Source organism: Cebus imitator, unplaced genomic scaffold (assembly GCF_001604975.1).
Source record: "Cebus imitator isolate Cc_AM_T3 unplaced genomic scaffold, Cebus_imitator-1.0 Scaffold49, whole genome shotgun sequence".
Lineage (NCBI taxonomy): Eukaryota > Metazoa > Chordata > Mammalia > Primates > Cebidae > Cebus > Cebus imitator.
Genome location: NW_016107364.1, coordinates 1,232,354 through 1,244,508, shown reverse-complemented (window position 1 = coordinate 1,244,508; position 12,155 = coordinate 1,232,354). Strand labels below are relative to the sequence as shown.

The 12,155-nt window shown below is 34.1% G+C and overlaps 1 protein-coding gene across 1 annotated transcript in view; it reads right to left on the bottom strand.

The window, feature by feature from the left end:
* DOK6 (docking protein 6) overlaps positions 1-12,155 on the bottom strand; it is a 449,269-nt gene that overhangs the window by 421,452 nt on the left and 15,662 nt on the right. The gene's annotated exons all lie outside the window — the stretch shown is intronic.

Here is a 12,155-nt window from a genome sequence, read left to right as displayed (position 1 = left end):
TTTAAAAAAAAAAAAAAAAAAAAGGAAAAAAAAAATCTGATTACAAAGCCCTCAATTAATTACTTCTCTCGTGGCTGTTCTGAACAGGCAAGATTTCTTCTTATTCCAGATTGAAATATTCCAAGCAATGTTAGGCTTTTCATCATGAGTACATTCATTTGTGAAAGGCAAGAGACACTAAAGCTACAAGTTGATTTTGCAGATTTTTCTACGAATCACTCTAGGTGCCTATAAGGAAATACTAATAAACATGAATGATGATTCCACAATAAAAGACAATGATTCTGACTATTATTCATCATTGAGGTAATACCACATAGAAAGTACCACACTGACACTCTAGTATTTGAGCAAGTCCTTTCATTTTTACTTTTTAAAAATTTATTAGAGTATATAAAAGGAGAATAGAGAGGTTGTTGGAAAAAGTAGATTTGTTTTTTAACATGTTAGACAATCCTAGTCAACTTATTTGGATTTTATTATTTTTGGTATTTTATCCAGCAAATGAGCTATCAGAGGCTTATATTCTAAATCACTTTCTCTTTGACTTGCATAACCGAATAATTTTTCACGGGGAAGCTCTAGATTTATCCTCTTAAGGATTAAGAATTAATCCTTATTGGGGCCCAAAATTTATATTTTTATATTAATTATTTAATTTCTGTTTGAAACTCAAATTTCAGATAAAAAAGAAGAAATCTTTCTTGAAAGGGCAACTGTAGTAAGAGTTTAAATCTCTGTGAATGGTTAGAATTGTATCTGGCACAAAGTAAATGCTAAATCTATATTTAAGAATGAATGAATGAAGATATAAACTACAGGGTTCTAAACACATTTCCTTTAATTTACCAAATTTATATACAGAGCCCACATTGTGTGGGCACAAAACAAGGCATTGCAAATTACTATAGAAATAATCTACATGCTCTGTATTTTATAATCTATTTTTCTCTATATATAAATACCATATTCTCTATATTTTATGATTAAGTACAGTACAATGAAGGCAAAGTTAAGATCAAGAGGAACTGTAAAGAAAGTAAAGTAACTTTAAAAGTAGGGTATTCTAGGACAGGCGGGGTGGGGTGGCTTACACCTGTAATCCCAGCACTTTGGGAGGCCAAGGATGGCGGATCACCTGGGGTCAGAAGTTCAAGACTAGCCTGGTCAACATGGTGAGACCCCCATCTTTACTAAAAATACAAAAATTATCCAGGAATGGTGGTGGGTGCATGTAATACCAGCCAGGAGAATTGCTTGAACCCACGAGGTGGAGGTTGCAGTGAGCCAATATTATGTCATTGCACTCCAGTCTGGGCAACAAGAGTGAAACTCCATCTCAAAAAAAAAAAAAAAAAAAAAAAAAAAAAAGTGGGGTATTCCATGGTGTATGTGTACCACATTTTCCCCTATTTTCTTTAATCAGTCTATCATTAATGGGCATTTAGGCTGATTCCATGTCTTTGCTGTTGTGAACAGTGCTGCAGTGAACCTATGTTTGCATGTGTCTTCAAGATAGAATGACTTCTATTCCTTTGGGCATATACTCAGTAATGGGATTGCTGGGTTGAATGGTATTTCTGTCTTTAGGTCTTTGAGGAATCACCACACTGTCTTCCACATGGCTGGACCAATTTACACTCTCACCAACAATATATAAACATTCCTTTTTCTCCACAATCTTGCCAGCATCTGTTATGATTGACTTTTTAATAGGAGTCATGCTGACTGGTGTCAGATGGTATTTCACTGTGGTTTTGATTTACACTTTTCTAATGATGAGTGTTGTTATGCTTTTTTTCATATGATTGTTGGCACATGCATGTCTTTTTTTGGAAGTATCTGTTCATGTCATTTGCCCACCTTTCTATGGGGTAGTTTCTTCTTTCCTTGTAATTTTGTTTAAGTTCCTTATAGATGCTGGATATTAGACCTTTGTTGGAGTGCTATGCAGCCATTAAAAAAGAGAGAGAGAGTGCATATCTTTTGCAGGGACATGGATGGAGCTAGAGGCCATTATCCTTAGCAAACTAACAGAGACATAAAAACAAATACCACATGTTCTCACTTATAAATGAGAGCTAAATGATGAGAACACATGGACACATAGAGGGGAACAACACACACTAGGACCTTTCGGAGGGTGGAGGCTGGAAGAAGAGAGAGGATCAGGAAAAATGACTGATGGGCACAATGCTTAATACTTGGGTGAGGAAATCAGCTGTACAAGAAACCCCCATTACACAAGTTAACCTATGTAACAAATCTGCACTTGTACCCCTGAACTTAAAATAAAAGTTAAAAAAAAATAAAGAAATAAAGAAGAGCACAAAAAAATCAAACAACTGAAATAAAGGTAGGGTAACATTAGGCTAATAGGGATCAAGAGTGACTAGGTAGTCAAAATGTGACACATCCCATGTTTACAAAGTGAAAAAACGGGTATAAATGTTTGTGAATCATTTCTGACACTTTTCACATCAAGTCGCTGCATTGATTGAATATCAAATTTTATAGATTTTCTTGTGTTTCTCATTTTATCATTTTTTAATGGCATACTCATGATCCATGGTGTTTGGTAACATGGCCCAAAGTTTAGTCATGTTTATCTTCCCCTAGAAACTGAGACTCAAGACAACTCTCATAGGTAATGTGAGTTTACTCTTTTGAGATCCTATTTCAACATTTGTAAATTAAGTTGAACCATGTAATGCCTGAAATGTATTTATAATTATGTTTCTAATTTTAAAAGTCAATGAATTTTTTAATTCAAATCTTAGCAAAGTATTTGACGCAAGTTAATAAACAAATCCTAAAATGCTAATGACAAAGTAAAGTATTAAGAAGATCCTGGACAGCTTTGGAGAGGAAGGAAAAAGTGTTTAAATGTGGAGAGGAACAGCAGTGTTCATTATACATAAATGAACAAGTGGGGAAGAATAAGGGAGCCCATATATTACCTACACACATGCAGAAACATGGTATATGAAGAAGCAGCATTGAACGTGAATGGAAAAGAACAGATTATTTAACAAATGGTGATGAGAAAACGATCTAAATATTTGAAAAAATTAACCTGATCATAATCTGACACCAACCAATAATAATTCAGGTGAATGGATAGCTCACATACGAAAATTAAAATGTGAAATGATCAGAATAAAATGTAGGAGAATATCTTTATGATTTTAAGGCAGGAAAAAATTTCTCCAGAAATGAAAATAATATAAATCTGTATATTTAGCTCTAGTATGCTAGTGTTAAAACAGTCTTAAAGACAGTCTTGCTGACTCCTTAATATTTAGAGAAAAAAATTCAACTCAATATACAGATAGAGAAATAAAGTCAAGGAATATAGGTAATTGGAAAATTAAGTGTATGTTTAATAGTTTACATGATTGCTTTAATTTTAGTGCAACTTTTTTCAACATTTTAAATCAGAATACTTTGATTCAAAATGCAAATATCTGATTAAAGGTTGCTTTAAAATTGCATTTTTATTTAAAATTATTTTCTAAAAATTAAAAAATGATTGCTTTAATAATGATGCAATGAATACAGTAAAATATGTTATAATATATTCAAATTTCCAGTTAATACATTTTAGTGAGATCTTAAAAAGTAAATATATCATTGTGGGATAATTGAGAAAAAATTAATTTCACGACCATGTAAATATAATGTAAAGCAGAAAAAAAGGGGGTATACTAAGAACACAAGCAAAGCACCATAAATAACTGAAAGGGGGAGGAGCAGAAACCACATAGTGTATATGACATCTAGAAAAGCTTGTAAACGAGGTGGCTTTGTAAATGGTCTTAAGTGGCAAGTAGCACTGTGACAAGCTGTGATAGTAGGAGGAGAAAAATTATTATATAAACATAAATATGTATAATAAAAAAACTGGAAGTGGGCAAATTATCAATCCATATTTAAATAATGATGCAATGCACACAAGGCGCTACTCTTGACTATGACAGCAAATCTCTATTTTTGCAGCTCATCCTGACCCTTCCTGGCACTTTTTGGCTTGGCTTCTATACAGTACTTCTGCTTCCAGTCCTGCCTACACTAATCTAGACTGCACATGTACAAATATTACTGTGTTACTCTGACCTAACGAATGTGACCTAACCCGCGACACTTCACACACAAGTGGCACTGAGGCACAATGGTAGGTATTCTGTGACTTCTGTGCCTTTGCCTTGCCCATGTTGCTCTATTTGCCTAAGCAAATCAAGCACAATATTGAAAATACATGTATGAAAACATGAAAAGCTATGCATGTTTAACAAGTTCATGTGCAAGGATTTTAATAAATGGAGGAGAAAAACAGCCTACCTATATGGGAACAAATAAATCCCAAATTCAAACTCTAAAGTAAGTATTAACTAGACATTGATTAAAGACCTACATGTGAATTAATTAGAATAGAATATTCTATCATTAGACTAGAAGATAATAGCCTTACGTTAATGTAGAAGGAGCCTTCTTAGATAAGACAAAAAAATTTCAAGTCACAAAGAGAATAGATAAATTTAATTTTATCAAAATGTATAATGTTAGTAAGACATGGAAGACTATAAGTAAATTTAAATGCAAACTATTATGTGAGACAGTCATATTGTGTATAACTGTAAATAATTAATTCTTAAAATATAGATAGAATTCCTGCACACATTAAGAAAAGGTGTCTCATAGGAAACTAATCAATAGACCTGAATAAATAATTCAAAAATTAAGAAAATCTGTTGGTCAACAAACACATGAAAACATGTTCAAAGTACAGAGAAACACAACTTTTACCCACTCATTTATCCAAGGGGTAAAAGTCTGGCACTGTCATGTGTTGCTAAGAAAGTAAAACAAAAGGTCTGGGAATTTACTTGGGTGCATTTGGATACACCATCTGACAAACTAGCAATAGATGGTGAGTATGTGGCCAACCTATGCCCAGCAAATCCACCTCTAAGCATGTAACCTAACCAAGCTCTTGCACATTTGCATTAAAATACAAATGGTAGAGTATTTACACAAAGCAATAGTATACAGAAGTAAAAATGAATGAACTACAATTCTATATATCAAAACTATTACATTTCAAAAACATAATCTTAAGCAAAAACAGGAAATCACATTCTGTACGAGTCCAATTAAAGTTGAGGCTATGTAATGCAATAGCAAATATTATTTAAAGACATACAAAAATGTAATAAACGTAGAAAAACTGCATAGAACTGTAAACATGAGTTTACTTCTGAAATAACTGTATTGGGATATACAGCAGGCTTCAATTATATTCATTTTATTTCTTTTTAAAAATCTGAAACAAATATAGCAAATTATGTTTTAAGAAAACTTTATGCTCTTTGTATGTTTGAAATATTTCATAATTTAAAAGTCTGGCAAAAGCATTTGTTGCTGAGGATAAACGAGGTTTTCATTTCATTGGTTCTAGGTTTGTAAATTAGAACAATTACTTATGACTAATATGAAAACATCTAGTGAACATGTGCATGCTTTAAAAACCAGCATTTCTATTTCTATCCACATATCCTGGAAAAACATGCATATATGCAGTCAAGGATAATTCTATATGTGTTTGTTGAAGCATGGTTTGTAGTAGCAAAACCAGCAATACCTGATAATGTCTATTAATAGAGGAAGAGTGATTAATTTATGCAATAGAGGACAATATAATGGTTGAAGTGCACAGACTAGACTTAGGTAGTAACACAGATAAATACCAAAGGCAACTCTTCAGTGTGAAAATGGCAAGATAGCAAGAGTTTCAAATGGGTCTTCAACTCCTAACATTTTTGTTTGTTTGTTTGCTTCTTTGTTGAGACAGGGTCTCACTCTGCCGTCCAGGCTGCAGTGCAGTGGCATCATCTCAGCTCACTACAGCTTAGATCCCCCAGGCTCAAGTGATCCTTGCACCCCAGCCTCCCGAGTGGCTAGGCTACAGGTGTGCACCACCATGCCTAGCTAAGTTTTGTATTCTTAGTAGAGATGGGGTGTCACCATGTACACAAGTTGGTCTCAACCCCCTGGGCTCAAGTGATCTTCCCACTTCAGTCTCCCAAAGTGCTGGTATTATATCCATGAGCCACTGTGCCTGGCCAGATTTTCCTATGTTAAAAATCTTAAAGAAAAAAAGCACTTTCTGAAATATAGTAGTCCACACGTGGAGGTTTATAATATGACTCCCTACAATTTCCGGCATGCTTGAAACAGTACATTAAAAAAAAAATCTAAATGCAACAATGGTAGATGTTGCAAATAGTTCTGAATTGCAAATTTAAGTTTATTAGTCTAGGTAATGAAAAAGCATGAAAGATTTTAAGAGGAAAATTACGTTTCAAACTAAAATTTTGAAAAATTAATCTAGCAGGAGTACAAGGATAATTGAAAAGAACCATTAGAAAGTCCCTCCAACACTTGTGCCTTGAGTTAGACAAACAATATAACAACTGCAAAGAGACCACAGAAGGCAGAGACATTCTGAAGCGACACCAGTAAGATACAGCATTCAGCTGGATGTGCTCATTGAGATAAAAGACAAAACAGTTTTGCCTTTGAGGTCTAATATTGAATAACTATGAAAACAGTGGCAATGTTAATAGAAATATCTACTTAATATAGGTTTCTATGTGACAGAGTACCTGGTTCAGGAGGGAACAGAGCATATTCTATTTAGACTCATTGGCATGGAGTAAAATATGAATAGAAAGCAGGAAATGCTTTATAGAAATTTGAGCACGCCAATTTGGACATTTAACGTGAGATTAAAGTGTAAAATATGTATTTCAGACAAGTCTTTTGAGAAGTAGTAATAAAACTACAGGGCTCGGAACTTGGTGGATTCTTTGGGAAAGAGAGTAAGATTTCTTAAAAGCAGAACTCTGGTAGTGGTGGGTGGAGAGGGCATGAGGAGGAGGAGGAGGAGAAGATAGGGAAGGAGGTACAGCGGGCCAGGTAGCAGGAGGCATGTTTGTGGATCCCTGGCCCTTCAGAGAGATGGGACAGTCAGGTATTGGAAACAGAGGAAGTGTTTTGAGGGCTGGAAATTGTTAGGGTACACATGATGGAAGGTTCAGAAATTGAGGGCTTTCTAGGTAATTTTAGCTGGACTTCTGGTGGGTGATACAAATGGAAGGGAGATTGAAAGTTGTCTTTGTTTTGTTTTGCTTTGTTTTAATGACAGGGTAGAGCTAGTTAGGCGAACATGACGAAGCCCAGCACTCCAGGTGAGGAAGCCGCGATGTCTCTATACAGAGTGTGGTCAAGACATCATCAGCCTGGTAACCCCACGCCAGTTTCTGTGTCTTTCCCATGTATCAATTCATGCACACAATTTTGTCCAATGAATATGTGTAAAACCATATCTAATCCGTAATTGCTCTGGATGGAAACATCACGTCTTTTTGCTTTGACTGTATCAAATATAAAATTGTTTTCACTATGGCAAAAAAAGAAGTGGTCCCAAAAGAGATGAAATTAAATGTAAAAATACTTCATTGTGGCAAATCAAATCACTATTTCTTGTTTAGAAATGCCAATATCAATAGGTAAAAGGGTATGGGACTTACCACACACCTTGCAAATTTTATCTTATTTACAGCTTGCAATATCCCTATGGGAGTCAGCCATTGGACACATCATGCTTATTTTACAGATGAGGTATGGAGCTTGAAAGACAATGGCCTCAACCAATTGTCTCTATTTTCAAAGCTCTTTCTCTGCGTTACATTTTGGTGATATTCAGAACTTGTTACTCTTGAGGTGGGGCTTAAATAATGTTAATAATCTGAATACTGGGTTTCCCTGAAGTAGAAGTCTGTGGAGAGCTGTTTCAAAGACAAAAACAATGAATGTAGTCTTTGATAAGCTCCAGCTAAGTCATAAAATCACATGTTATAAAAATCAACATCAATGAGATGGAATAGAAGCCATTTCAGAATCATACTATTACATATAGCGTATTTCTGTAAAGGCTTTTCATGTTTTAAAATAAGTACAATTGAGAACATGTCTTAATTTTTTAGTACATCTAAAGTGATGCAAGCATCTTAGGGTTTCAAAGATGGTAGACTACACACATTAACAGGAAAAGTGATAAGGAGATCTGAGCCATCATTAGTAATTAGCCACATTACCTTTGAGATTAGTTGAGGCACTCATCAGGGACTATCAATAGCTCCAATTAAATTGGGGGAAAACTATATAAAATAGGAGCCTTAGAATTATTGTAGAGTATTCAGAAAAAGCTTATCATGTGCTACTCTAGGGTGGCACCCCCAGTCACCATTTTCAGAGATAACACCAACCTTCACTGGAGTGAGAGTGGAATACACTGTAATGAAATGGTGTGCAGTGGTTGAAACAGGTGTTCTGAGAAGGTGCTAGAAAGATCTGAGCCTTCTGATTCCATGTGTTATCTCAGCTTCCTTAACTTCATGGTCTTCCTGTATAAAATGAAAACGATATCTGATCTGCCCACTGAACAGTGTAGCTGTGTTAAAGGTGAACTCTATGTAAAAAACAATAAGAATTCATGTTGTGTGGGCTGATTCCTAATAGAAAATTTCACTTGCTGTAAAAGTTAATTTTATCATATAGACTATTTGAAATTTCTCAGTAAATGTTAAAGACGAATATGTACATAAAGAATAGTCAAAATGCCAACTGAAAAAAAAATCACAATATAAGAAATACAACTGAAGGCAATGCAGGACTATTTTTTTTTTATTTAGATAGCCTTTAAAACAAAATATCTGCCCTCCAAAACATTAATGTCCTCTGTTGTGTTTTTTTGTACATTTTATTCATTAAAAAGCTGAATTTTAGTACATTAACAAAAAATGTTTCAAAAAATAAATTAAGTTGAAGTTATAAAATGTAGTTTTTAAAAATTAAACATTGAATAACACCTCTTAGGTAAGATATAAAATATTTTCTGGCTGACGTATTTCTAATCACAGGCTTTACATTGCAATCGATTGATATTGCTAAAGCTAATTACAAAGGTGGATATTACAAAGTGCCTGTATGAAGGCAGTGCCAATGCTCTTGTATATATCACTCAAAACTATAGTGGTGCAGTTCTGAATGTAAGCTTCTTTAACAATTTAACAAATGTTTATTGACTGCCCTCTTTTGTGCCAGGCTGGACTAGTCTGGTAATGGGTCTTACATGTCATTGTATCCTCCTGTGTATAGTAAATGCTGGGCTTGGTATTAATGCCATCTTTTTACTTCTTCATCCTTAGTGTAGCTCCTATTAGCATATCCTTAATTAATACATATTAAACATATACTAACATATCCTTAATATTTGTAATTCAAAAAAAACCTACCAGATACATTACAGATTCTAACTGTAGAGTAAAACAATTATTTACTTCACGTTTGATCTGGAATAACAGGTAAACCATGGATATCCAAATGCATTAGGTGTTATTTCTTCAAGTGCTATTTAGGTGGTAGTACTTTTATTTTGAAAAGTAATTTTTACTGTTTTCCCTTTACATTCTATTCAGATACTGACATTAAGCTGTCAGCAGAGAGCATAATGACTTAAGCTTCTTAGATGCTTTATTTGGGACTTTATTTATTTTGTATTCTGTACACTTTTACTGTCATTTAAAAGAGAGTTGTGACTAGTTAAAACCATGAGTCTCAAGATAGCTATTTGTACTTTTTGGATGGGAATGCAGCTCAGTGATCTGTCTTTTACTGCAGTTACAAAATAGAATTTCATTGAAAAGGCATTGAATGTTATATTCTAAGTAATGAAGTCTTCTAAAATTTAGTCAAGATGGCTCTGGAGCTCAACATCAAAGACAGAAGTTTTGCACTGCTGTTTGTTTTTAAAGTCAATGGAGTGTTCAAACCACTTGGCTCCTAGTAAGTAAGGTATTCTATGGGCAACTGTAGCTTACATAAACCTAATTTCACAGAGAACACTAAACTGCAACTGCAAAATGATTAACATTTATGTTTTCCCTAATTTAAAACAGAGAACCAAAAATGAAAAAGTTCCAGCTAATAATTAAAATATATGTACTTAGGCAAAAAAACAAACAAACAAACAAAAATACGTTTTGTCTCACTGTCATTTCTTAATTTACTATACTTTCATATGAAATTTAAGAAGCAGCCATTTCTTGACTGGCATTAAATAAACATTCCCTCTATACTGATTTTAAAGCTCTTCAACTAGACATTATGGCTTATGTTTGTAATCCCAGCACTTTGGGAGGCTGAGGCATGAGGTTCTTAAGGCTATGAGTTCAAGACCAACCTGGGAAACACAGCAAGACCCTAAATTTTTTTTTTTCTTTTAATTAGCTAGGCATGGTCTCACGTGCCTATTGTCCCAGCTACTAAGGAAGCTGAGCCCAGGAGTTCAAGGTTACAGTGAACCAAGATCATACTCACTGCACTCCAGCCTGGATGACAGGGCAAGGCCCCATCTCTAAAAAAAGAAAAAAGAAGGCTGTTTAATATTTAAATAAAAATTCTACTTTACATTTTCTCAGAACTCACTGAGAAAAGCTGTCATCATGCATCAGGCTTAAATGAAAATATAAAATTTATTAGATATTATAATAAAAGATCATCCATTTACATTTGACATAACATGAAATGAAATAATCCCAAAGGTACAAAACAAACACCAAAAACTATCTAGACCATATCCAGAAGAATGAAACTAGACCCCTGTCTTTCAACATATACATAAATCAAATCAAATTAATAGTTTAAATAAGACCTACAATTATGAAACTACTAGAAGAAAACATTAGGAAAATGCTTCAGGACACTTGTTTGAGAAAAGATTTCCTGAGTAAGGCCTCAAAAGCAGACAAACAAAGCAAAAATGGGCAAACAGGATCACATCAAGTTTAAAAGCTTCTGCACAGCAAAGGAAACAATCAGCCAAGTGAAGAGAAAACCCACACAATAGGAGAAAACTATTTGTGAAACTATTCAGCTGACAAAGGATTAATAACCAGGATATATAAATAACCCAAACAACTCAACAGCAATATAAACAAATGGAAACCATAATGAGATATTATCTCACCCCAGTCAGAATGGCTAATATGAAGAAGACAGAAAATAAGAAATACTGGTGAAGATGCAGAGGAAAGGGAATGTTTGTACACTGTTGATGGAAATAAAAATTCTTTCCATCTAAAATGCAGTATGGAGGCTCCTCAAAATTTGAAAATAGAGTAATCCAATCTCTTGGTATATACCCAAAAGAAAGGAAATCTGTATATCAAAAAGATATGACTCCCATGTTTATTGCAGCACTATTCACAATAACCAAGACATAGTATAAACCTAAGTATTTATCAGTAGATGAATGAATAAAGAAAATGTGGTATATATACACAATGCAATGTTCTTCCTCCATATAAAAGAATGAAATCCTGTCATTTGCAGCAACATGGATGAAAATGGAGGTCATTATGTTAAGTGAAATAAGCCAGGCACAGAAAGACAAACATCATATGTCTCACAATACATGAGAGGTAAAGTATTGACCTCATGGACATAGTGGATAGAACAGCGGGTATCAGAGGCTGGGAAAAGTAGTAGAGAGGGAAGGTTGATTACCGAGCACTAAAATACAGTTAGAGAAGAGGATAAGACCTAGGGTTTGGTAGTGCAATAGGCTTGCTATAGTAAAGTTAATAATTTATTGTATATTTCAAAAGAACTAGAAGAGTAGAGTTGGATGTTCTTGACATAAATGATAAATGTGTGACGTGATGAATATCTCAATCACCAAGATTTGATCATTATACACTGCATTATTATATCAAAATATTCCATGTATTCCATAAATATGTAAACTATTACATATCCATAAACATCAAAAATTTAAAAGTTTAAAACAGCATAATCGTCATAACATTCTAACAACCCAAACTGGTTTATGAGACCAAAGGCAAATACATGCAAGCTTGAAAACAATACATTCAAACAGTATTCAAACAGCCAGGATTACGTATACAATTTCAAAGGGATCACATCATAGTCTATATAAATGCAGTCTCTTAGATTTGTGCTGGGCACAACCCTTGCAGCCCTGTGTGGTGACCCTCGATTACAAGTAATAACCCTATGAGCTTAGAGAC